Raw genomic sequence first — 27,920 nt, forward strand, 5'->3', positions numbered from 1 at the left:
TTTTTTTCTTTTTCTTTTTTTTTTTTTATTAACTTGAGTATTTCTTATATACATTGCGAGTGTTATTCCCTTTCCCGGTTTCCGGGCAAACATCCCCCTCCCCCCTCCCCTTCCTTATGGGTGTTCCCCTCCCAACCCTCCCCCCATTGCCGCCCTCCCCCCATAGACTAGTTCACTGGGGGTTCAGCCTTAGCAGGACCCAGGGCTTCCCCTTCCACTGGTGCTATTACTAGGATATTCATTGCTACCTATGGGGTCAGAGTCCAGGGTCAGTCCATGTATAGTCTTTAGGTAGTGGCTTAGTCCCTGGAAGCTCTGGTTGCTTGGCATTGTTGTACTTTTGGGGTCTCGAGCCCCTTCAAGCTCTTCCAGTTCTTTCTCTGATTCCTTCAATAGGGGACCTATTCTCAGTTCAGTGGTTTGCTGCTGGCATTCGCCTCTATATTTGCTGTATTCTGGCTGTGTCTCTCAGGAGCGATCTACATCCGGCTCCTGTCGGTCTGCACTTCTTTGCTTCATCCATCTTGTCTAATTGGGTGGCTGTATATGTATGGGCCACATGTGGGGCAGGCTCTGAATGGGTGTTCCTTCAGTCTCTGTTTTAATCTTTGCCTCTCCCTTCCCTGCCAAGGGTATTCTTTTTCCTCATTTAAAGAAGGAGTGAAGCATTCACATTTTGATCATCCGTCTTGAGTTTCGTTTGTTCTAGGGATCTATGGTAATTCAAGCATTTGGGCTAATAGCCACTTATCAATGAGTGCATACCATGTATGTCTTTCTGTGATTGGGTTAGCTCACTCAGGATGATATTTTCCAGTTCCAACCATTTGCCTACGAATTTCATAAACTCGTTGTTTTTGATAGCTGAGTAATATTCCATTGTGTAGATGTACCACATTTTCTGTATCCATTCCTCTGTTGAAGGGCATCTGGGTTCTTTCCATTTTCTGGCTATTATAAATAAGGCTGCGATGAACATAGTGGAGCACGTGTCTCTTTTATATGTTGAGGCATCTTTTGGGTATATGCCCAAGAGAGGTATAGCTGGATCCTCAGGCAGTTCAATGTCCAATTTTCTGAGGAACCTCCAGACTGATTTCCAGAATGGTTTTACCAGTCTGCAATCCCACCAACAATGGAGGAGTGTTCCTCTTTCTCCACATCCTCGCCAGCATCTGCTGTCACCTGAGTTTTTGATCTTAGCCAATCGCACTGGTGTGAGGTGAAATCTCAGGGTTGTTTTGATTTGCATTTCCCTTATGACTAAAGATGTTGAACATTTCTTTAGGTGTTTCTCAGCCATTCGGCATTCCTCAGCTGTGAATTCTTTGTTTAGCTCTGAACCCCATTTTTTAATAGGGTTATTTGTTTCCCTGCGGTCTAACTTCTTGAGTTCTTTGTATATTTTGGAAATAAGGCCTCTATCTGTTGTAGGATTGGTAAAGATCTTTTCCCAATCTGTTGGTTGCCGTTTTGTCCTAACCACAGTGTCCTTTGCCTTACAGAAGCTTTGCAGTTTTATGAGATCCCATTTGTCGATTCTTGATCTTAGAGCATAAGCCATTGGTGTTTTGTTCAGGAAATTTTTTCCAGTGCCCATGTGTTCCAGATGCTTCCCTAGTTTTTCTTCTATTAGTTTGAGTGTGTCTGGTTTGATGTGGAGGTCCTTGATCCACTTGGACTTAAGCTTTGTACAGGGTGATAAGGATGGATCGATCTGCATTCTTCTACATGTTGCCCTCCAGTTGAACCAGCACCATTTGCTGAAAATGCTATCTTTTTTCCATTGGATGGTTTTGGCTCCTTTGTCAAAAATCAAGTGACCATAGGTGTGTGGGTTCATTTCTGGGTCTTCAATTCTATTCCATTGGTCTATCTGTCTGTCTCTGTACCAATACCATGCAGTTTTTATCACTATTGCTCTGTAATACTGCTTGAGTTCAGGGATAGTGATTCCCCCTGAAGTCCTTTTATTGTTGAGGATAGCTTTAGCTATCCTGGGTTTTTTGTTATTCCAGATGAATTTGCAAATTGTTCTGTCTAATTCTTTGAAGAATTGGATTGGTATTTTGATGGGGATTGCATTGAATCTGTAGATTGCTTTTGGTAAAATGGCCATTTTTACCATATTAATCCTGCCAATCCATGAGCATGGGAGATCTTTCCATCTTCTGAGGTCTTCTTCAATTTCTTTCCTCAGTGTCTTGAAGTTCTTATTGTACAGATCTTTTACTTGCTTGGTTAAAGTCACACCGAGGTACTTTATATTATTTGGGTCTATAATGAAGGGTGTCGTTTCCCTAATTTCTTTCTCGGCTTGTTTCTCTTTTGTATAGAGGAAGGCAACTGATTTATTTGAGTTAATTTTATACCCAGCCACTTTGCTGAAGTTGTCTATCAGCTTTAGTAGTTCTCTGGTGGAACTTTTGGGATCACTTAAATATACTATCATGTCATCTGCAAATAGTGATATTTTGACCTCTTCTTTTCCGATCTGTATCCCTTTGATCTCCTTTTGTTGTCTGATTGCTCTGGCTAGAACTTCAAGAACTATATTGAATAAGTAGGGAGAGAGTGGGCAGCCTTGTCTAGTCCCTGATTTTAGTGGGATTGCTTCAAGTTTCTCTCCATTTAGTTTAATGTTAGCAACTGGTTTGCTGTATATGGCTTTTACTATGTTTAGGTATGGGCCTTGAATTCCTATTCTTTCCAGGACTTTTATCATGAAGGGGTGTTGAATTTTGTCAAATGCTTTCTCAGCATCTAATGAAATGATCATGTGGTTTTGTTCTTTCAGTTTGTTTATATAATGGATCACGTTGATGGTTTTCCGTATATTAAACCATCCCTGCATGCCTGGGATGAAGCCTACTTGATCATGGTGGATGATTGTTTTGATGTGCTCTTGAATTCGGTTTGCCAGAATTTTATTGAGTATTTTTGCGTCGATATTCATAAGGGAAATTGGTCTGAAGTTCTCTTTCTTTGTTGTGTCTTTGTGTGGTTTAGGTATAAGAGTAATTGTGGCTTCGTAGAAGGAATTCGGTAGGGCTCCATCTGTTTCAATTTTGTGGAATAGTTTGGATAATATTGGTATGAGGTCTTCTATGAAGGTTTGATAGAATTCTGCACTAAACCCGTCTGGACCTGGGCTCTTTTTGGTTGGGAGACCTTTAATGACTGCTTCTATTTCCTTAGGAGTTATGGGGTTGTTTAACTGGTTTATCTGTTCCTGATTTAACTTCGATACCTGGTATCTGTCTAGGAAATTGTCCATTTCCTGAAGATTTTCAAATTTTGTTGAATATAGGTTTTTATAGTAAGATCTGATGATTTTTTGAATTTCCTCCGAATCTGTAGTTATGTCTCCCTTTTCATTTCTGATTTTGTTAATTTGGACACACTCTCTGTGTCCTCTCGTTAGTCTGGCTAAGGGTTTATCTATCTTGTTGATTTTCTCAAAGAACCAACTTTTGGTTCTGTTGATTCTTTCTATGGTCCTTTTTGTTTCTACTTGGTTGATTTCAGCTCTGAGTTTGATTATTTCCTGCCTTCTACTCCTCCTGGGTGTATTTGCTTCTTTTTGTTCTAGAGCTTTTAGGTGTGCTGTCAAGCTGCTGACATATGCTCTTTCCTGTTTCTTTCTGCAGGCACTCAGCGCTATGAGTTTTCCTCTTAGCACAGCTTTCATTGTGTCCCATAAGTTTGAGTATGTTGTATCTTCATTTTCATTAAATTCTAAAAAGTTTTTAATTTCTTTCTTTATTTCTTCCTTGACCAGGTTATCATTGAGTAGAGCATTGTTCAATTTCCACGTATATGTGGGCATTCTTCCCTTATTGTTATTGAAGACCAGTTTTAGGCCGTGGTGGTCCGATAGCACGCATGGGATTATTTCTATCTTTCTGTACCTGTTGAGGCCCGTTTTTTGACCAATTATATGGTCAATTTTGGAGAAAGTACCATGAGGAGCTGAGAAGAAGGTATATCCTTTTGCTTTAGGATAGAATGTTCTATAAATATCCGTTAAGTCCATTTGGCTCATGACTTCTCTTAGTCTGTCTACATCACTGTTTAATTTCTGTTTCCATGATCTGTCCATTGATGAGAGTGGGGTATTGAAATCTCCCACTATTATTGTGTGAGGTGCAATGTGTGTTTTGAGCTTTAGTAAGGTTTCTTTTACATATGTAGGTGCCCTTGTATTTGGGGCATAGATATTTAGGATTGAGAGTTCATCTTGGTTGATTTTTCCTTTGATGAATATGAAGTGTCCTTCCTTATCTTTTTTGATGACTTTTAGTTGGAAATTGATTTTATTTGATATTAGAATGGCTACTCCAGCTTGCTTCTTCTGACCATTTGCTTGGAAAGTTGTTTTCCAGCCTTTCACTCTGAGGTAGTGTCTGTCTTTGTCTCTGAGGTGTGTTTCCTGTAGGCAGCAGAATGCAGGGTCCTCGTTGCGTATCCAGTTTGTTAATCTATGTCTTTTTATTGGGGAGTTGAGGCCATTGATATTGAGAGATATTAAGGAATAGTGATTATTGCTTCCCGTTATATTCATATTTGGATGTGAGGTTATGTTTGTGTGCTTTCATTCTCTTTGTTTTGTTGCCAAGACGATTAGTTTCTTGCTTCTTCTAGGGTATAGCTTGCCTCCTTATGTTGGGCTTTACCATTTATTATCCTTTGTAGTGCTGGATTTGTAGAAAGATATTGTGTAAATTTGGTTTTGTCATGGAATATCTTGGTTTCTCCATCAATGTTAATTGAGAGTTTTGCTGGATACAGTAATCTGGGCTGGCATTTGTGTTCTCTTAGGGTCTGTATAACATCAGTCCAGGATCTTCTGGCCTTCATAGTTTCTGGCGAGAAGTCTGGTGTGATTCTGATAGGTCTCCCTTTATATGTTACTTGACCTTTTTCCCTTACTGCTTTTAATATTCTTTCTTTATTTTGTGCGTTTGGTGTTTTGACAATTATGTGACGGGAGGTGTTTCTTTTCTGGTCCAATCTATTTGGAGTTCTGTAGGCTTCCTGTATGTCTATGGGTATCTCTTTTTTTAGGTTAGGGAAGTTTTCTTCTATGATTTTGTTGAAGATATTTACTGGTCCTTTGAGCTGGGAGTCTTCACTCTCTTCTATACCTATTATCCTTAGGTTTGATCTTCTCATTGAGTCCTGGATTTCCTGTATGTTTTGGACCAGTAGCTTTTTCCGCTTTACATTATCTTTGACAGTTGAGTCAATGATTTCTATGGAATCTTCTGCTCCTGAGATTCTCTCTTCCATCTCTTGTATTCTGTTGGTGAAGCTTGTATCTACAGCTCCTTGTCTCTTCTTTTGGTTTTCTATATCCAGGGTTGGTTCCATGTGTTCTTTCTTGATTGCTTCTATTTCCTTTTTTAATTCCTTCAACTGTTTGATTGTGTTTTCCTGGAATTCTTTCAGGGATTTTTGCGATTCCTCTCTGTAGGCTTTTACTTGTTTATTAATGTTTTCCTGTGCTTCCCTAAGTGTGTTCAGGTCTTTCCTGAAGTCCTCCAGCATCATGATCAAATATGATTTTGAAACTAGATCTTGCTTTTCTGGTGTGTTTGGATATTCCATGTTTGTTTTGGTGGGAGAATTGGGCTCCGATGATGGCATGTAGTCTTGGTTTCTGTTGCTTGGGTTCCTGCGCTTGCCTCTCGCCATCAGATTATCTCTAGTGTTACTTTGTTCTGCTATTTCTGACAGTGGCTAGACTGTCCTATAAGCCTGTGTGTCAGGAGTGCTGTAGACCTGTTTTCCTCTCTTTCAGTCAGTTATGGGGACAGAGTGTTCTGCTTTCGGGCGTGTAGTTTTTCCTCTCTACAGGTCTTCAGTTGTTCCTGTGGGCCTGTGTCTTGAGTTCACCAGGCAGCTTTCTTGCAGCAGAAAATTTGGTCTTACCTGTGGTCCCGAGGCTCAGGTTTGCTCGTGGGGTGCTGTCCAGGGGCTCTCTGCAGCGGCAGCAACCAGGAAGACCTGTGCCGCCCCTTCCGGAAGCTTCAGTGCACCAGGGTTCCAGATGGTCTTTGGCTTTTTCCTCTGGCGTCCGAGATGTGTGTGCAGGGAGCAGTCTCTTCTGGTTTCCCAGGCTTGTCTGCCTCTCTGAAGGTTTAGCTCTCCCTCCCACGGGATTTGGGTGCAGAGAACTGTTTATCCGGTCTGTTTCCTTCAGGGTCCGGCGGTGTCTCTGGCAGGGGTCCTGCCGCTCCTGGGCCCTCCCACACGGGAGCCCAGAGGCCTTATACAGTTTCCTCTTGGGCCAGGGATGTGGGCAGGGGTGAGCAGTGTTGGTGGTCTCTTCCGCTCTGCAGCCTCAGGAGTGCCCACCTGACCAGGCGGTTGGGTCTCTCTCTCACCGGGTCTGGGAGCAGAGAGCTGCTGCGGGCCGGGATCCGCGGGTGTGGGACTTCCGGTAAACACAGAACGTGCCCGGTTCTAGAGAAATTCTGCTTCCGTGTGTCCCAAGCTCACCAGGCAGCTTTCTTGCAGCAGAAAATTTGGTCTTACCTGTGGTCCCGAGGCTCAAGTTCGCTCGTGGGGTGCTGCCCAGGGGCTCTCTGCAGCGGCAGCAACCAGGAAGACCTGTGCCGCCCCTTCCGGGAGCTTCAGTGCACCAGGGTTCCAGATGGTCTTTGGCTTTTTCCTCTGGCGTCCGAGATGTGTGTGCAGGGAGCAGTCTCTTCTGGTTTTCCAGGCCTGTCTGCCTCTCTGAAGGTTTAGCTCTCCCTCCCACGGGATTTGGGTGCAGAGAACTGTTTATCCGGTCTGTTTCCTTCAGGGTCCGGCGGTCTTAAAAATAATTTAAAGTAGACTATCTTGAATTTTCTGTGCCACAATTTGTTTAGGATATAGCCGATGTCTCAAATATCGAAAAGGACATTGTCTTTGAATCTTTTCTGTAGTAACTACTCCAAAAATTTAAAGCACATTGTAAGAGCAAAGGCTTGTAGTAAAATTCCTTCAGAAGGATCAGATAATAAAATGCCTATATAATGAATAATATATTGAAAGATTCAAAGTCCTAACTTCTTGTATTGAAGCACCGACAAAATTTTTACATATTGTAGGGCTATTAGCTATTCTTTTGTAAAATTCTTCAATATCATTTCATGGGCTCTCCAAAATTATAAGCAAGCTCACTAAACATAAACCTTTCACAATCACCAGGATGTAAAGGAATGGCATAAAAACAATCCTCTAAATATATAATAAGTTTATATGTATTTCTTGAAATGGCAGTTGGAGTAAGCAAACAGGTTGTGAGGCTGTAATGCTCTCTCAAGTTCCATAGCCTCATCAACCCTTTGTAAATCCTGTAACAATCTCTACCTGTTTGATTTTTTCTTAATTACAAATATGTGTAAGTTAGCCAGTGTAACACTGGCAATCTTTAACCACAATCTTTAAGTTCTCTTTGCAACACCAGAGCACAACCACAACTTTGGAAAGCAAAACTCAACCTCCAACAAACAATCTAGTCTCCAAAATCCAGTCTCTTCAAAACACCGCGTTTATCCCTCGTGCTATAAAGTTTGACTGCCAATTCCTGCATATGAATGCATGATGGTGCGGTCTCCAATACCTCAACAAAAAGAGACATTGCCCTAAATTCTTTTATAAGTCTGGTTTCTAGGATAAGAATTCCATAAAAATATTATCCCAATTTAGACCTTTTTCCTTGGGTTGGCTCATGCCATGTGTTGTCTAGAGTGACTCCATCCAAATTACCAGTTTTAAACCAAGTTTCTTTTACCAATGTTACAATTTTTTAACCATACCTAATAACTTAAAAGCCAATAGTTTATAACCAAGACATGTAAAGCATATTTATACATTCAAACCAATCAGAAACAAAGATGAAGTGGCTATGCATATCTTTAATATTTAGACCAAACACCATTTTTACTTTTTCTCGCTGTAATTTTCAAGAGAAGCACCTTGTCACCTGTTGAATCCAATAATCACAGTCAGGGATTTTTTCCTAAGAGAAACAGCCATCAGCTCCATTACCATAGAAGCTGTGAAACTGCTGGCACCTTTAAGATCAGCTCAGGTGAACATTCAGCCCTGGGGCGTGGGGGTGGGGGTGGGGGTGGGGGGCTTCTCCAGCTGATCTAGGCTCCTAGCTACAGATGCAGGGTTCCAAAGGCTGATTGAAACTGCTTTTTACTTATTTGTTCCTTTCGTGAAAGGAGTTAAAACTAAATCAAGGGGTGAATCAACCAGCTTTTAAAGTTTTAACAATTTTTTTTTCTTTTAAACATGAAACACAAAAGATTCAAGCAACAAGAAGCAAAAACCAGACATGGACTGACAGACATGGGCAGCTTGGTGCACCAAGGGCAGACAATAATAGACATAGAGAGAAAGAACTAGATGGTGTCCCACCAAAGGGACCCAGATATCCTACCTAAAGGACCCAGAACCAGAAATAAGCATTTCTCCAATAGGAGCCAGCAAGGAGGCAGGACATCTCCCACCCTCCTTCTGTCCTTAGGAGAGCTCCAAAAAAGCTTAAGCTCATTTTCCTTCTTTTGCCAAAGCATCAACAGAGGCTCTGGTGGGACTGTTTTTCTCAAACCCATTCTCTCTCATGTCTAGGGTGTAAACTGTCTCTAGTCAGGGGTCCAAAGACTAAAAGCATCTATGAGAATTGACTTTGCTTCTCTAGATTTTAGCATAACTCTAAAAGAACACATACACAAAAACATTTTACCAATATTACCTTGTCCCTTTTTACAAGGTTTACTCACCACTAGCCCAAATCTTTATTTTTCTTTACACGTGCTTTCAATTCCCACGGTCCTTCTGTATCCTGCCTCCTGAGGCCTTTCCTGGCCCATTTTACCCAACATGTCCCTCCTTCTTCCAGAAGGACCCCATCAGGTATTTTCCTCACTTTCCTGATCTTGGTGGGACCTCTATTTGTCGGTGCCCTCACCGACACGGTACCCAGAGTCAGGCGTAAGCCTGTGGGGGTTTAAGGAAAAAAAACACATACTCGGGTCATTCGTGTCATGAGAATGCAAAATCTTTTACTTTATTCACCGAATATATACACCAGGTGGAAAATTCCAGGAAGCACAGTGGGAAAACCGGCTTAAGCCCTCAGGAACAAAGAAAGAGGAACAAAAGACAGGAACTGATTATAGCCCAGGTGTACCATCCAGGTGTGTTGCTTCAGGGCCAGGCCATTCCTTGTTAGGAACAAAAGGCTTCTACATGCATCAGCAGGGGTCAAACACTGTAGGGGACCCACGAAGGTCTGACACAACTGTGTAATTAAAAGCTACAGTTTGGCTCAAACATCTGTTTCTTGATCGTGTTGGGTTTTGGAGACAGGGTCTTGTTATCTAGCCCAGGCTATCCTCAAAGTTGTGGTAATGCTCCTGTCTCAATCACCCACATGCTGAGATCATGGTCGTGAGCCACCATGCCTGGCTTTAGCTTGGTGATCTGAAGTAGCCTTAGTTTTGATTCTAGAATCAGATAGAGTTTCCAAAAGATTTAAGAAGTCGTTGACTGAACCAATGGTTTTGTAGTCTGAAAGGAAATAAAAGAGACAAAATAAAATGGCAAAGGCATCTTGGTTGTCTGGAGCTGCTTCCTCTGCAGCGGAGGGATGGGGAGACAGAATAATAGCAGCGATGGGTTAACTACAGAGCACCTTCTGGTTGGGTTGTCAGGACCAAAGGATGAAAGGGCATAAGCGTTGAAGCAGAAGTGCTTTGTAATTCTCTGCTTAGGAAACTTGGCTGTCTCTCATTGTCCCAATCTCTTTAAGGCTTGGATAGAACTTATTTTTGGTTTAATAACAAGTCACTGCCATGTGGATGATTCCATTTTGATTTAAGTCTGGTGTCCTAATTAGGCTTTTTAGTGCTCTGATGAGGCACCATGACCAAAAGCAAGTGGGGGCGGGGGCGTGGCTTACACTTCCACATCATAGTTACTCATTACAGGAAGTCAGGACAGGGACTCAACCAGGACAGAAGCCTGGGGCAGAAACTGGTGCAGAGGCCATGGATGGATGCTGGTTGTTGGCTTGCTCAGCCTGTTTTCTTATAGAACTCAGGACCACCAGCCCCAGGATAGTCCCACCCACCATGAGCCATCACTAAGATCTTATGGAGGCATTTTCTCAATCTGGCAACAAGTTGACATAAAACTTGCCAGTATATTTGTTCTGTTGAGGTCTAGGGAGAAAGCCTACTTCCAAAGCGTGGACTCTGGTAATTACTATTCAAGATGTATGTTTTATGAAAGTCTAAACCAGACAGAGGTGTAGTTTCAGTGCACACAATACAGTGGTAACTATTAAGTGTGAATGCCCATACCTGCCCTGAGGTTTGAAGTCTGTCTGAGCCACATAGTGAGACCTTCATGACTACCAGCAAATGTCTCTCTATACACATTTTCCCCTAGGAATTAAAGCTTCTAAGCTGGATCCAGTTTCTCTACAAAGTAAAATAGGAAATTCTGCCCAGGGCCCATTAGCTTCCCCCATACCAGTTTGAAACATGGTCTCATGTAGCCCAGGTTGGCCTTAAGCTTGTTATATAGCTGAATATAACCTGGATCTTCCTGCTTCTGCCTCCCAAGCACAAAGGAATTACAAGTGTATGCCACCATGCCAACCCTAGTGTGTGTGTGTGTGTGTGTGTGTGTGTGTGTGTGTGGTGTGTGTAGTGTGGTGTGTGTGTGTGGTGTATGTATATGTGTATGTTGGGTGTGTGTGTGTGTGTGTGTGTGTGTGTAGTGTGGTGTGTGTGTGTGGTGTGTGTGTAGTGTGGTGTATGTGTGTGTGTGTGTGGTGTGTGTAGTGTGGTATGTGTGGTGTGTGTGTAGTGTGGTGTGTGTGTGAGCGCATGTGTGTGTGTGGTGTGTGTGTAGTGTGGTGTGTGTGTATGTGTGGTATATGCATGTGTGGTGTGTGTGTGGGTATATGTGTATTGTGTGTGTGCATATGGGTGTGTTGTGTGTTTGTGTGTATGTGTTTGTGTTTTGTTTGTTGTTTGTATAGGTGGTAACATGGATTGAACATAGGATCTTGTTCTGACTAGGCAAAGCACTTTCCCACAAAGAGCTCTCCCAGCTCCCCCCCGCCCCCCCACCTTCTGTTCCATTTTGAGCAGGGTCACTCTGTTTCCAAGTCTGGCCTTGAATTCCCTTGTGCAAAGACTGAGCCAGCCTTGCATTTCTTATCCTGTTGCCCCAGCCTCCTAAGTAGCCGGAACGACAGGCCAAGCCTTCATTCCAGTTCTTAAAACATTGACAAGTTATTCTTTTCATTATGTTTTTTATTGGTTGATTGCATGTAGGTGGGTGTCGGTGGATGTGCGCATGCCTGTGTGTGTGAAGGTCAGAGAGAGGATGGCTTTTCATATTTGATTCTCTCCTGGGGTATAGGTTCCCGGGGTCAAACTCAGGCCTTCAGATTTTGTGGCCAGTGCCTTTACCCACCAAGCCATTATGCCAGCCCCTGGTGAAATATCCCTGTGCTTTTACAAACTTTGTTATTTGCTAAGATGCCTCTTTCTCAAAGCCAGCCATGATGGAGCACAGTGGGTATCTCTGGTACTTAGGAGGCAGAGCAAGAGAATCCTCTGTGAGTTCAAAGCCAACCTCAGTTATATAACAGACACTAAAAACAAAACAAAACAAACAAACAAAACAAACAAACGAACAAACAAACAAGAAAACACCCCACAACTTTTCAGAGTGATTTCCTCCTAAAATAGAAGGCAGCGGTGGGGATATTTCTAGCAAAAGTTCCGAAACATTCACAGATGTACCCATCTGTGTATCCGTGTATTTTCTCTACCTCTCTTTGAGCATTCCTGCAGTGGGAGCGTCTTATGACAGGAAGGCTCTAGATGCTGTGTCAGTGTTATCTGCATCTTCTGAGTCTGCCCCAGGGGGAGTTATGTGTGTGTGTGTGTGTGTTATCTTAATAATGATTTGCTCCAGCTGCTTTGGAAACAAGGCTCCTGTGTAAGAGCCAGAGCCTGTGGCTTCCAGCACAACTGAGTCGAGCAAGCCAAACTCAGACACCACAGACGGCAACCTCAGAAACCACTGGCCTGAGGTGCTGTGGAAAGGTGGGCAATCTGGATCCCACTTAGGCAGGGAACTGGGGTGTCTCTGCAGTCCCTGCTGCATCTGTTATCACTCCAAATGATCAGAGATGACTCAGAAAGCCTGAGCAGAATTTCTGTGGCCATTCACCCTGAGCCCCACGTTTCTGAAATAGAGAGCACAAAGTCCCCAAGCTCCAGCCCAAGCCTCAGAACAACATCTGTATTCACATGAGAGTTTATCTTGCTTCATAAATACTGAAGGTTAAGTGAGCAGCTCCTTCACCTCGCCCATCTCCTCTACCCACTTTCTAGGGCCTTGCTCCATGCTGAGATGTTGGAGTAAAAACTGTGGTTAAACATGTACTCTGTGGGGCCAAGAGGGTAGCTCAGTGGCAGAATACTTGCCTAGCACACAACCTGGAATAAAACAAAACAAAATTTGCAGTGAAAAATCAAGATATTCATGTAAATTATTTGTTTTCTCTTGTGTCTCTTGTAGCCCAAGCTAGCCCCAAACTCCCTATGTAGCTGGGGCAGTATTGAACTCCTAATCTTACAGCTTCCACCTCTCAAGTGCTGGGATCACAGGTGTATAGCATCGTATCCAGTTGCAGTAAATGTATGTAGAGATTGGAGAGCTGGCCCATGAGCTAAAAGCATTTGCAAAGGAGCTGGGTTCTGGTCCTAGCAACCATACAGAGGCTTACAAATAGTTCCAGGGGGACCTCTGTGAGGACTTTGTACACGCAGGCCAGACATCCTACATAAAACGGTGTCTTAGAAATTAAGAATAGGTGCTAGAGAGAGAGATGGCTTATCAGTTAAGAGCATCAGCCACTCTTCTAGGGGACCCAGGTTCAATTCCCAGGGCCACATGGCATTTCACAACTATTTATGACTCCAGTTTTAGGGGATGCAACACCCTTCCAAAGACACACATACAAGCACATAAAATAAAAATATACTTTTGTAAAATTAAAAATAGAGGAAAGAAGCCAGGAGTAGTGGCACACACCTTTAGTCCCAGCATTCTGGAGTCAGAGACAAGTGGATCTCTGTGAGTTCAAGGCTAGGCTGGTCCAAAACTGAGCTCTATGTTAGTCAAGGCTACACAGTGAGACCTTGTTTCAAACAGAATAGGAAAAGAGAAAGATGATTGCTTCAGTAGCTACAACAGGCTGCCAACTAACACACATGCAGGCATGCATGCACTCCACCCTCCTGCTTCAGCTACCTGGGGACAGCACAAGCATTTGGAAGCACATACTAGTATTGCCAGGCAGCCAGACTGGTTCTGTTTCAGGAGAAGATGTAATTGCTGGTCATAAGTCTTAGAAAAGATAAGGAAGGATTTGGAGGGACAGAGAGACTGAGCAGCTTTTCTAAGTTTGCACAGTGATGGAGCAGGACTCAAACCCAGCTCACTCCTCCCTCTCTCTCTCCTTCCCTCCCTCCTTCTCTCTCTCTCTCTTTCTTTCTTCCTTTCTTTCTGACATTCTGCTGTCTTGTAAACTAAGAATGACTTTAGTTCCCTGGAATTTTTATCTAGCTCTAGCTGTCATATTGCTGACATCTGATTTGTCCTCAGCCATACAAGGGAGAAAAACTATAAAAGGTCTAATCTCGTCAGGAGCACAGGAGTAGCCCCGCCCCGCCTCCCAGCACGTGAGCACCCTACTCTACTTGCTCTGTGCCACTGTCTTATCTCAGCCTGCCCATGAATTACTTAGCAGGCAGGAGCCTCAGTCCGGAGCAGGGGACACGGGACTCTCTAGGAGGAACTCTAAGACAAGACGTTATCTGGGTGGGTTTCCTTGTTTTGCTCGAGTCTTCTGTTCGGTTTTATGGCCTTCAACAGGAAGGTTGCTGGGATTCTAAACCTGTGGAGTCTACATCTGTCGATTGTAGTTTCTTCTTCTTTTTCATGTTTGAAAATTAGATTGATTGATTGATGTGTGCGTGTGTGTGTGTGTGTGTGTGTGTGTGTGTGTGTGTGTGTGTGTGCGCGCGTGTGCACCTCCCATGAATATGCATACGGAAGTCAGGATAACTTAGAGGAATCAGTTCTCTCCTTCTACTTTGTGGGTCCCTAGGATTAAACGCCAGCCATTAGTCTTGGTGGTAAGTGCCCTTGTCTTATTGTACCATATGTTGCCAGCACAACGACTGTGGTTTTAAAGTGATCTTGCGTCAACCCATGGTCCCAATCTGACAAGACCTGCACAAAACAAAACCCAAATAACAACAAAAACAAAAAACAAAAAAACCCACCTTAAAAAAAAAAAGCAGTTTATGTGTGAGGCTGTTTTATGTGTGTGACCTGTAAGTAGGTCTATGATGTCAGCTGAGACCAAAAGAGGGTGTCAGATCCTCTGGACCTGAAGTTACAGGTGGTTGTGGCTTGATGCAGACTGGATAACTAAACCCGGGCCCTCTGCAAGAGCAACAGATGTTCTTAACAACTAAGCCAGCCACATTAAAAAGAAAAAAAAAAAGTCAGAGAGGATTGCCTCTGCCATAATCAGGATTATTAAAATTGTAAATGCCAATGTAGTCTTCTATCTCCCCCCTGTTATGACTAAAAACTTTCACAGTTCTTTCTATAATTTAATAGTTTGTACTTAAAAGTTCAGAGGGAGGGAGGGGAAAGGCTTGAAAATTACTAAGAAAATGCCATAGTTTCTTAGGCTTTGTTCATAGTAGTCAAACACTCTGCCATCTGAGTATGTTGCCATTACAAAAAAAGAAAAAAAAGAAAAAAAAGCTGGGCGTGCTAGTGCAGGCCTTTAATCCTAATACTTGGGAGGCAGAAGAAGGAAGATCTTTGTGAGTTCAAGACCAGCATGATCTACGTAGGAAGTTCCAAGACAGTTCCAGTCAAAACTATATAGTGAGACCCTGACTTAAAAACAAATAAAACATAACAAAGCAAACACAGACTATATTGGTACCTGTCTATAATCCCAGCACTTGGGAGACTGAGACAGGCTTTTCAGGAGTTTGAAGCTAGTCTGGGTTACAAAAGACCAAGCAAAACACCAAACCCAAGACATCAATAAACTAAAATATAATTCTTCAGATAGGGGCAGTGTGGCTCAGAGGCACAGGGTTTGCTCAGTGAGGCCCTGGCTTTGATTCCCAGCACCAAAACCAAAACCAGTCACAAGCTTTCTTAACACCGAGAAGAGAGTTGAGCACTGTTGGAATCAGACGGTAGAGTCTCATGAAACCCAGGCACTGATGAAGATTCTTGATGAAAACTTACAGTTTCTTGCTAGCTTGCTGGCGCTGGCTTAGCTGGTGAGCCAGCTGCATGCCTTCCAAGTATGTGACACATCTTCTAAGGCTTGCAGAACCATGCTTAGTGAGAACTTTGTCTTGTGTTGTCTCTCCTGTAGGACATCACCTCTGCAGTGCTCACTAGTGTTTTCAAATTAGTTAAACAAGATAAAAATGTCAGCCACGACAGATTGCCAGGACTGTGTAGAAGTATGTTGGTAATTACCAAACTAACATATTAACGACAAATGAGCTCACAGGCCACTGCAGGGGAGACAGGTGAAGCCCACACAGAATCTTGTATTGTTACTTGTGCAGGTCCCCTCTCCTCCATGGTCCCTTTTTGTACAGAGTCTTCTGGTAACCCAGTCTGGCCTTGAATTCACTCACTATGTAGGAAAGGATGACCTTGAGTTTCTGATTCTTCTGACTCTGACTCCTAAGTGCTGGGATCTCAGGGGTGCACTACCATGCCCTGTTGATTGATTGATTGATCGATTGATTGATTGAGACAAGCTAGCCTATTGTCTAGATTAGCTTGGAACTCACTATAGCTGGTGCTGGCTTCAAATTTGAGATCCTTCTGCTTGAGCTTCCTCGAAGCTAGGGTTATCTGAGTGAGTGTGTGTGTGTGTGTGTGTGTGTGTGTGTGTGTGTGTGTGTGTGCATGCGCATGCACATTTGGTTGGTTGGTTGGTTTTGCTTAGTTTGAGATAAGGTCCCCAGTAGCTCAAACTGGCTTTGAACTTGCTATATAGCCAAAGATGACCTGGAACTCCTTAGGTTCCTGTCTCTACCTCCTAATTCTGGGATAACAGGCATGGCTAATTTAGTTTACTGTTTTGGTCCTTATCATAGGGATTCTGGTCTGAGGCTTTTTGGCTTTTTTTTTTTTTTTCCAAGAAGGGCTCACTCTACACCCAGCACTGACCTGGAACTACCCAGGTGGTTGTCCCTGAACTTGCATGAATGTGCCATCCCAGGTCCTTGGGTGCTCTGATTATCCACATGGGCCACCTCACTGGGCTTTCGGAGTGTGTTTTTAAAAGAGCTATTTTAAAAGGCTGAAAGAAGCTGGCTGTGGTGACGTGTGCCTTTAGCACTCTGGAAGCAGAAGCAGGCGGATCTCTGTGAGTTCCAGGCCAGCCTGGTCTACAGAGTGAGTTCCAGGATGGTTGGGGCTGAACAGAGAAACCCTGTTTCAAAAAAAACAAGCCAGGCTGAAACAGCTGGGTGAATGGAACCAGGTGACCCCTTCCTTACGTCAGAGATTGGCAGAGAGACCACGGGTGAGAATTCGGGAAAAGGAAGTAAACGTGGACTAGGCAGGAAGGCACTGCTCCGGGCACCAGAAGTGAGAAGCCCTGGAGAGAAAGCAAAGGAAAGGCCAGTGAGGCAAAGTGCCAGGACCAGGACTGAGAGTAAACCTGGCCCCGGAGCCAAGTGTTCTCAGAGGAAGCTGTTCTGTCCCCTTGCTTACCTCACCCTTTCCTACTGGGGTGACTGAGCTCCCCAAACCAGGATGTGGGGGAGCATCAAATGCAAACAAATACAGATTCCTGGATCTAGATCACTCAGGGAAGGAGTTCAAGACCAATACATATTCAGACGTAACACACTCTCACACATACTCATACATGTGCATTCACACACACGTTCATATGCACATGGAAAACACACCCATGTCACACACATACACACACATGTGCGCATGGAAACCGGTTCTAACCTTTTGGAAGAGTTAGTTCTTGATTTTGTTTTGTTTCTGTTTTTGATATTTTAGAAAAGGTAAGGTTTTTGTTTTTTATTGTTTGTTTTTTCTGACATGGTCTCGCTCTGGCTCATAAGAATTTATTAATACAGTCCTGGCTGGTCTCAGACTTGTGACAAACCATTAGCCTCAGCCTCCCAGATTCTGGGATTATAATCCTGAGATACCACACCCAGCTGTTTTCTTGTTCGTTTTGAGAGGTGGCCTTGGCATTGCCTGGACTGGCCATGAGTTTGAGATTCTCCTGTCAAGAGATTTTAGGGTTCTGTCGCCATACCTGGCTCCAGAAAAGTGATCTTATTTTTAATGTGTGTTTGTTTTTGTGTTTATCTGGTGGTTGTAGAGGGGGTTGAAGGGGGGGGGTGAAGAGTTGCTTCAACCCTCTGGAGTGAAGAATGGTCCTTCTCTTTCAGGGAAGAGGATATCAACTTAAAGGTCCAGTTTCAAATCAGGGACGCACATGGATACAGAAGGGAGAAATGAGGTTCCCTCCTAACAACTAGGTCATCTGGATTAAGTCAGACAATCACAAGTGACAAATGTTGCAGCCAGTTTATCCTTGCCTTTGTTATTGATTGATTGGTGATGGTGATGGAGAAATAGAGTTTCACTAGGTAGCACTCAGGCCGACCTCAGATTTACTATGAACTCATCCAGTGCTGACAACTGAAATCCTCCAGCTGATGCTTCTTGTCTCAGTCCTTGTTAGAAGGATGAGATGGCAAATTCTCTTTCACTGTGGACAGTCTTGGACTCTTTGGATTTTCAGATCAGCTCTCTGGTACAATCTCAGGTCCATTTGTTCCTTAGTTTTTGTTTTGTTTTGTTTTTCAAGACAAGGTTTCTCTGTGTAGCCCTGACTGCCCTGGAACTTACTCTGTTGCTCTTGAACTCAGAGAGCAGCCTGTCTCTGAGATTAAAGGTGTTTGCCTCCACTGTCACATGACTAATCTTTGAGTTTGGGGAACCTGTTCACTTCTGAGGTTAGGCCATTACGGACTTAGTTTGTTTTGCTCAGATGGAAGGGGACGGAAGTGTCCAGGCTGATTGCTCGCCCATCACTTTTGTCCTACATCTTACTTCTTGAGTCCATGGATGGCTACTCCTACCCATGGGGTTGTTTAAAGTGCACCAACAGTAGGGGAGAGGCATCTCAAGAGAAAAATGTTCACCTAGCTGGTAGTGAAAGAAATCTCGGGGTTGGGGATTTGGCTCAGTGGTAGAGCACTTGCCTAGCAAGCGCAAGGCCCTGGGTTCGGTCCCCAGCTCCAAAAAAAAAAAAAAAAAAAAAAAAAAAAGAAAGAAATCTCACCTCTCCCTAAAACAAAGCAAAACCCTGCAGAAGGCTGGCTACCATGGAGGGCTGTCTGTCCTTGGACAATGTAGGGGGCTTTTACAAGCAGGTGACATTTATTCCTTCAGGTTGTGTTTTGTCCATGGGAGTAGGAGCCATTCATTCTAAGAGGCTACTCAAGCACATCTAGGAGAGATGTGCTTGTTTCTGAAATGCTCAGCTTTAGTAACTGTTATTCTGGAGTTGGGGACATGGCTTAGCCAATAAAGTGCTCTCTGTGCAAGCAAAAGAACCTAAGTTTGATCCCCAGAATCTACACACAAAAGCCAGGCATGGTGGAGTATACATAATCCCAGTACTTGGGAACAATGGACAGGAAGGTCCCTGAGGTCCTCTGGCTGGTTAGGCTAGCCTGCTTGGAATGACATTCAGGATTGACCTCTGGCTTCTGCTCTCACATGTACACACACAGAGTTAAAAACAAACAAACGAACAAAATTTTTTTAAAGAACTTTTTTTTTTTTAGATTTATTTATTTATTATATATAAGTACACTGTAGCTGTCTTCAGACACACCAGAAGAGGGCATCGGATCTCTTTACAGATGGTTGTGAGCCACCATGTGGTTGCTGGGAATTGAACTCATGACCTCTGGAAGAGCAGTCGGGTGCTCTTAACCGCTGAGCCATCTCTCCAGCCCAAACGAACAAAATTTTAAGGCCTTAAAGATTCTCCACTACATAGGGAATTTAAGACCAGCCTGAGCTGGTCACGGTGCCACACACGTTTAATCTCAGCACTGGGCAGGCAGATACAGGGGAACAGCTGTAACTCTGTGGACAGCCTGGTCTATGTAGTGAGTTCCAGGAAAGCCAGAGACACATAGAAAGATCCTGTCTTTAAAAACTCACCAGCATCCCTAAACCAACCAAACACAAAACTGTGTGGTAAAGGCCCTTGCTTCCAAGCCTGATGGCCTGAGTTGCATCCCTGGGCTCCATGTGGTTACACATGGTAGATTAGGCAGCAGGAGATACCTTGGTGGGCCAGGGCCAAGGTGTGCTACAAAGAGATCACACCACACACCATGTCTCAGGAGAGAGATTTATTGGGGGGTGGGGGGCACGCACACATTAAACAATACCAAAAAGAAGTTTAAGCATGGTTACTTCTTCAATATTTTGAAAAGTAACAGAAACATTTTCCAATATAACACCAGCATGCATTGAACCAGCTTTTTTTCCTGGCAATGTCAATGTTACCAGCAGGTTTTTTTTTTTTTTTCTTTCTTTCTATAGAATGCTATAAACTTTCAAATTAAATAGAACATTGACATTGCTTTGGAAAAGAAGTAATTCATCATTTACTCAATTCTAATGATAAGACAAATCTCTGTCTGTTTCTCCATCTCTCTCTGTCTCTGTCTCTCTTTCTCTGTCTCTCTGTCTCTCTGTCTCTCTGTCTCTCTCTGTCTCTCTCTCTCTCTCTCTCTCTGAGACAGGGTTTCTCAGGTAGCCCTGGCTATTCTGGAACTCATTCTTTCTGTAGACCAGAATTCACAGAGAACCTCCTGCCTCAGCCTCACAAGTGGTGGGATTTAAGGTGTGAGCCACCACTGCCTAGTAATGAAGTAATTTCCTTAGTAACTTTTATGCTTGCTCTAATTTAGGCCTATACAGGGAAGGGGAGATGATGAGACCCTTGCCGAGGTGGGGTCTGTAAAGACCATCACCTCTGCTTTGATTTTGGAAGCCTTCCTTGTCTAGTTGTGGGACATAAAATAAATACCTCCCCACGCATATTCCTTGTAGGGAGCATTCTCAAGCAACACTGATATATTCAAAATAGTGTTAGGATGTAGGGTACCCAATATCTCTTTCTTTTTCTGTTCTCTCCTCTTTCTTTCTTCCTTCCTTTCTTTCTTTTCTTTTTCTTTTCTTTTTTTTTTTTTTTGAGATAAGATCTCACACTGTACCTCAGGTTAGCTCAGAACTCACCAGATTGTAGCCCAGGATATCCCAGAACTCTCCAGGTTGGTGTCCAAATGATAGCAGGGCTTCTGCCTTTGCCTCTTAAGGGCTGAGATTATAGATTAAGGAGGAAGGAAGAAGAAAGGAGGGGTGAAGAAAGAGGGAAAGAAGGCAGGAAGGGAGGATAGTTGATGCTAGCCAATAATAAATACTACTGAAATCCAATAGTGTCTAAAAAATACAAAAAACCAATGGTGAAAAGCAGGCGTGGTGGCCTCTTAGGATCAGCCAGGACTATAGAGTGCGAGTCTGTCTCAAAAGACCCCAAGCAAACAAAGCAAAGCAAAACAAAACGTCCACGAGACAATCTCTAAATACCAGGGGGAAGAAGCCTGACTGAGAGTTAGGGAAGTCTGTTTGGTTTCGGAACCAGGACAAGGGACTGAGGTACATATTTTACAAACCAAGGCAGACGGGGCTTTCAGGTTCCCCAGCATCCCTCAGTTCCTACTTGGCATACCCTCCCCCAACCCTGAACTTTCCAGCCCAGGGGCTGGGCTGCCCTTCCCTATAAAATCCAGGCATTTTGGTCTCTCCTCTCTCTGCGTGCCTGTCCCCTTTTCTCTCCCTCCCCTCCCCCTCCCCCATGGTGACTTCCCTGGTCCTTGGGCCAGTAAACTTGCCCACCCAAGAACAGCTTCCCAAATAACCCTGCCCTTAATGTAATCTAATCTGTCTTAAATTGGCTCATTTCATCGGCGCTGGAGAAGTAGCCTATCAAAGTCTCCTTGGAAGACTTTACAGGATTCCCTGGGTCAGAGTTGGGGAAGTGTTCAGGCAGGAGAAAGCTTTTCTCACAGGAGGTCTGGTTCCCTGGCCCTTAGGAAAGCCATCCTGGCTTTCAGGGAAATCCCAGCCCAATTTCACTTCCCTAACCTCTGGAGGTCCCAGATTTCCAATACAAAGAAGGTTAGGAAAATGAAGTCAGGCTGGGGCAAAGACCTTTCCCGGCTGTGTTTGTCATTCAAACAGACTTTCAGAAGTTGAGCCCAGGGCCCTGTGATTGTGGGCGGGGGAGGGGACAGCTGAGGAGAACTGGGAAAGCCCTAGGGACTGTAAAGGAATCAGACTGGCCTGGCTTTGGATCACTGGGGAAACACTTTCCTGGTGAAAAGTTGCCTCTGACTCCACTTCGTGATTTTTTTCCCCCTCAACAAACAACTTGCCCTATAGCTGCATAAGAGCCACAATAGCTTGCTTTTTGACAGTACTATTTTCTGTGAGGGTCATTTATGGTGTCCTCTCTAAGGACCTCTGGGCTGGTCGGCTCTCAAAGGGTCATTAACATTATTTAAATATTCATGGTTGGGAGGGGATGACAGACTGAAATTTCAGACCTCTCTGAAATGAGGGATGGCTGGCCACCTGCCTAATGGAGCCAAACGCGGGGCATCAGCTGCTTCCTTGCCCAACTCTGGCATTGTTAACAGACACGCTCTGACACTAAGCAGCTACGGACCAGCACGGACACAGCAGTCTGAAGGATGAACGAACCAAAGATTTTCCAGAACCTCTCTCTATCGGCATCTCAGCCTTTGGAACACATTAAATTCTCTTTATAACTAAGAAACAGTTCCCAGCCATACCCTCTGCGTTGGCTCTTACCCAGGGGCCAGTCATGGCTTTCTCCCCCTGAGGTAGGAACTTAGTATCCGGGCTCTGTGAGCATGCACAGGCATCCACACACTTCCATACACACTCGTACACATATATACACTTGGCAACGCCTTCACAGGCACCCACCCATGCACTAACTCAGACACGCGGTGCCCTCCCCAGTTAGAAAACATTCTCTTGGGCTGGAGAGATGGCTCAGCGGTTAAGAGCACCCGACTGCTCTTCCAGAGGTCATGAGTTCAATTCCCAGCAACCACATGGTGGCTCACAACCATCTGTAAAGAGATGTATCTGGTGTATCTGAAGACAGCTACAGTGTACTTATATATAATAAATAAATAAATAAATCTTTTTTAAAAAATAGAAAACATTCTCTTGACACTTCTCCCATCACTCGTTTCTCCATTCATTCATGCAGGCATGCACGCATTCACTTATTCATTTCTTAGGGGCTTAGGTTCTGTTCTAGCTACCAAGAGCAGGTTTGGGTGGATGGGGAGGAGCAGTGAAAAAGGAGGGCGGACCACCGGCCTAGAGTGGGGCGGGCCCGGATGGGTGGGGCGGGCCCGGGTGGGTGGGGCGGGCCCGGGTGGGTGGGCGGGGCTCCCGGGTGCCTAGCGAGCCCAGAGGCTGCTGCTCCTGGCAGATGCGCTGGCCCCAGCTTGGGGCTGTGCGGTGTCTTTCCCTGGACGCTGGGAGCAGCAGGCGGCAGCCGCACCACGCTGGAGCGGAGCCGGAGGACTGCGCCCACGGAACTGGCGCCTAGAGGTGGGTGTCCAAGTTGGGGCGTGGCAGTTCGGAACTCTGGGGTTAGAGTGCTCTCCAGCACCGGGATCCTGAAGGATTTTCAGGACCAACGGAGTCTTCAAATCTGTGTCTAGTGGTTCCTGTCTGGGAAGCCACTGGAGCTGGAAAGGTCCATGTGCCTTTGCATTTCTTAGGTTTGGGGCAGGGCCGGGCTTCGGGCTGCTTTATTCAATACTTACATATGCTTTAAAAAATAAACAGCCCCACCTTCCGCCGAGATGTACATGAAAACCGGTGAAATCAAATGTGGCTGTGCCCAAGAGCCAGTAGGGGTGGAGCACCGAGGTCAGTTAGCCAAAAGGCTCGGGTCCTGACTGCTGGGGTGGCGGTGCTGGCGGCATCTTTAGAAGTCCATAGATTTGCTAGGAAACTGAGGCCTAGGGTGCTCAGCCGGAGCAGTTCTGGACTGGAGTCTAGGCTACTGAACTCTTCAGCTGATGGAGGACGCAACGGTTCTGAAGGGCAGGAAGGTTGGGGTTCGAGAGAGAGCAGGTTCGTCTGTCCTGAGGCTCGGCCTTCAGGAGTTCGAACTGGGTTTCATTTCGAGTGAAGCCCGGGTGAGAGTCTCTGGGAATACTTTGAAGGGAATTTTAGGAGCAGGTCGCAGAGGAGAGTGCCACTGGTGAAGTTCGTAGAGGAGGCACGCTGGTAAGGATGAGAGGCAGAGAGACTCTGGCAGCCCTGGGAAACTCTAGAGAAAGCCAGTAGATTAGAAGGGACTGAAACGAAGCCCGTGAGAACGGCAACCCGCACCGAGAGCAGTGGCACAGGTGGCCGGATGAGAGCGGATGAGGGTTGGAGCAGCCAGTGCTGAGAGCCAAATGGGCTGGGCTAGCAGCTGGGTCGCCGAGCTCCGCAGCACAGATGAAGACGCTACTCAATAGGCCTGACGTCAAATCCATCATCCCAAGCCATATAAAGGTGCATCTGTGAAAAGGATGGCAGTGGGTTATTTCCTCAGACCCGGTAGTGGTTTGTCCCTAGAGACTGCATACTGGGGACTTTTGGCAAATCAGCACCTTTCCTTGTGTCGGTTCCAAGCCCAGTGACAATAATCCAGCAAATTTACTACTGGCGTTTGTCTTTGAAAACAAATTTTATCTGCCGTATTATATCTTTGAATCTATGAACAAGTTTTACTTCTCTCTGGAAGCTCTTTTTGTCTCGGCACGTGCTCACAGACTCCGGGAGGGTGAAGAGGAGGCATACATGCTATGCACCTGCCACCAACATGCCTCAGGACGGCTTGTCTTTGTCCTGATGAGTTAGTTCACTTAAGCATCACTCTTGCCTCCCTGGCAGCATTTCCATTCTAACCAAACATCTTTTCTTTCTCTAAGTCTGGCAGCATTCCCGGTTTTGACGGACAAAATTTTATAGTATTATGAGAAGGAATTTATTTTTTTTAACATGAATGATCATGTTCTGATCAGCTGTCTCCTGCTTCCTCACCACTCTGTTTTTGATCTTTTTCTTTTTTTAAAAGAGAATCCTCTCCCTTGGATAGAGGGACCTCAAGAGTCCCGAGGAACACGCCCCACCCCCACCCCCAACCCTAGTTAGCTCTGGGCCAGGAGCATCAAAGGTAGCCTTGTCTAGGCCTCCGTCTCTGCCCCAGCAGAATGCACCATGGAGTTCCGCCTGGTCTCTGGGATGCTGAGGTGCAATCACGAACAGCTTGGCTGGTCTTTGCGTTAGGACAAACATTTTGAAATCCCCATTATCTCATAGCCTTGGCATGACAGTTGGCGGTGTTTTCTACCTTCGAAGTGCAGAGCGGTGTTGTCAGAATTCATTTAACTTTCGTAAGTGGTTTGTTCTGACCCAGTAGCCCGAGGATCTCCAGTAAGGTGAAGCAGGCCGTCTTAACTTACTGATCAAATGACCCCCGCTGGTTGTTGTATTTCTCAGACATTCAATATTTTATTATAGGGCTAACCTACTAGCACCGTGGACCTTCTAGCTGTTGCCGGTTTATATGTGCTATCCTCACAGAGTCAGTGGGCTCTTGTAGGGCACAGTGGCTTAGGCTTATACTAAGCAGAAGCGGGAGGCTTGCCAAAAGACTTGAGTTCCAGGTCAGCCTGAGCTGTGGAATGGACCCTGTCTCGGGGAGGGGGCGGGGTGCATGCCTTAATGACAGCACTCAGAAGTAGGTAGATCTCTGTGAGTATGAGGGCAACCCGATCTACATAGAGAATCTCAGGTCAACCAGGGAGAGAGAGAGAGAGAGAGAGAGAGAGAGAGAGAGAGAGAGAGAGAGAGACCCTGTCTCAAAAAGTAACCAACCACACACTTTAAAATGAAAATTAATGGGTTCTTAAAATACTCGTGGCCCAGATTTCCGTTGCACTTCTCATTAGTCACCTCTGCTTACTAGGGTAATGAGAAGTTTAAATAAAGGGGAAATTGAATTTGGATGAAGGTTGGGTTAAGAGTTTTTTTTTTTTTAATAATTGAAACAGGAGCATCGCTGAAAATTAATTCCTCGAGTGTGAAGTTTTGCTCTCTAGTTCTGTGCTTTTATTTCCATGTATTACAACATTAGTAGAATTGATACTGGAACTCCAGTCAGCGACTGGAATGACTGTTTCTTTGATGTGAGAAACAGGAGTCACCGAAGTGCTTAGATAACTAGATGGGCTCTGTGCCAGCCACTGGCACTTGGCAGAGACTGCTTAATGTGTGTACGAAGCTCAACAATTTTAGTAAGTTTTGATAGGAGATGTTTTGTTTAGGCTTACACACGCAACACCCAAAGGCAGATTTTCTGAGAAGTGAAAGCAAGCAAGCAAGTCAGAAAGGAGGGGTTAAAAAGGATGCCTAATGATATCCTGTGTATGCACAGTTCATTGCTCAGCAGGCTACAAAGACGTTTCCTTCTGAAGCAGATGGGAACGGATGCAATGACCCGCATCAGGCATTAAGCAGAGAGTGAGATCTTGGACCACTCAGCCCTAAATGGGATGTCTCCATCGAATTCCTTCTCTCAGAGCTCAGGGAACCCCAAGAAAGAGGAGAGGGGACAGAAAGAGTGTAAGGGCCAGAGAGGATGGAGGACATCGAGAAAGCAGGACCCTCTAGGTCAACATGAGCAAAGCTCATGGGAACTCGCAGAGACTGAAGCAGCATGCACAGGGCCTGCACAGAGCTGCACCAGGGCCTCTGCACTTACCTTTAGTTTAGTGTTTTTATAAGATTCCTGAATGCGTCAACAAGTGGGACTGATTCCTGGGCTTCTTTTGCGCTCTTTTCTCTCTCTTGGTTTATCTTGTCCAACTTCAGTGTGATAGTCTTTGTTTTATCTTATTGTATTTTATTTTGTTATTAGTTGTTAAATGAACGAATAAATGGGTGGACACCTAGCCACTAGCATAAAGACTAACAACGGGACTGTCCTTTATATTTTAATGTTGGCATTGTTTATTTAAGAATCTTGAGGTAGAATTTTGTAAGCCCTGCCTGTGTCGCTGCAGTCCTGCATTACATTAAAGTTGGTTTTTTCCTGTTTTTAGATGCCAGTAACCAGTAACTATATAGGATGTCTGTCGTTCATTTCATTCCTCGCTCTGATGTAGAAGCTCGACTGTGGAGATTTTCTGAACCTGGGTGCCTGTCTCATGGCCTCTCTTTTTCACTTGGCAGTGTGCGTGCACGCTTTGTCTGGTGTCCCATTCTTGTCCCCCACTTACTCTCCAAGTCACTGTCCTGTTACTGGGTTCTACACTGGCTGTTCCTTTTATCTTTCTTTCTTTTGTAACTTTTTATTGATGTGTGTGTGTGTGAGAATTTCACATCATGTACCCTAATCCCACTCATCACTCCCTTCCTTTGTATCCCCTCCCCTCCCCCTTGCAACCTCCTTGCCCAAAGAAAATAAAATAAGATAGAATTTAAAACAAAAACAAAAACCTCTTGTGAAATTGTAGTGTGTCACACATGTGTCACACATGTGTCATCCTTTTTTACACATCTTCACCTTCTCTTTGAGTAGCCACAAATCTTGGCTTTAAGTTCACTCACTGACCCACAGTATGATGGTGCTGCCGGGACTCTGTCCCAAAGTGCCACAGGAGACTCTGGGAAGTTACTTGAGTTGCTAAGGCAGAGAGATGATCATTTTATAAGGTGACAATTTTCAATGGAAGTTGGAATAAAAATGTTTTAGGGAAAACCTGAGAAGCCTGGATCGTGTCCGCTCTGCAGTTAACCGTGGACAGATTGACAGTGTGATGTTTGCATGTTCTGTGGCACCTCAATGAGGCGAATGTAGCACAGGCATTAATTTAGAGTTAATTCCTACACATTACAAAAACAGTTTATTACAAGATATTTGTATCTATTTATTTTAAAGATTTATGTATATGAGTACATTGTAGCTGTCTTCAGACACACCAGAAGAGGGCATCAGATCCCATTACAGATGGTTGTGAGCCACCATGTGGTTGCTGGGAATTGAACTCAGGACCTGTGGAAGAGCAGTCAGCGCTCTTAACTGCTGAGCCATCTCTCCAGCCCTACAATATAGTTTTAAACATGTACATGCTTCTGAATTCATGAATATGCGTGTGCTTATGTGTGCACTTGTGTGCCGTGGCAGAGGATAACCTGTGGAAGCAGGTTTTATCTACTATGTGGCTTCTGGGGTTCAAACTCAGGTCCTCAGGCTTGGTAACAAGTGCCTTTAGCTACCTATCTACCAGCCCCCAAGTTTTGTTTAGCACTGTTCATATGCATGATGTATGTAGGGGCATGTGCATGTCATGATGCACACATGGAGGTCAGGGGACAACTAACTTTGTTACTCAGGTTCTGGGGTTAGAACTCAGATCGGCAGGCTTCCACTGCAAGCCGTCTACACAACGAGCCATCTCATCAGCCCATTTTAAAAATCAGATACAAAAAAGTATTCTCTATGTTTAGCCCAAATCGCTCATCGGATGAGAGCAGCCAGCTCTCCCAGGCTAGGATGGACCAGAACAGTCTATGAAGGATGTTGGTTTGAAAAG

General features: G+C 44.6%; 1 protein-coding gene across 11 annotated transcripts in view; it reads left to right on the plus strand.

Moving 5' to 3' along the window:
- Pakap (paralemmin A kinase anchor protein) overlaps window positions 1-27,920 on the plus strand; it is a 466,751-nt gene that overhangs the window by 332,490 nt on the left and 106,341 nt on the right. For 2 of the 11 annotated variants that reach the window (XM_006238186.4, XM_063287318.1), the window contains exon 1: window positions 22,716-22,872. The exons of 8 other annotated variants lie outside the window; for them this stretch is intronic. The gene's annotated coding sequence lies outside the window, so the exon portion shown is untranslated. Of the gene's footprint in view, window positions 1-22,715; window positions 22,873-27,920 lie in introns of those variants that run through there. One more of the 11 variants, XM_063287321.1, reaches the window with a different exon arrangement.

Source organism: Rattus norvegicus, chromosome 5, assembly GCF_036323735.1.
Source record: "Rattus norvegicus strain BN/NHsdMcwi chromosome 5, GRCr8, whole genome shotgun sequence".
NCBI classification, from domain to species: Eukaryota; Metazoa; Chordata; class Mammalia; order Rodentia; family Muridae; genus Rattus; species Rattus norvegicus.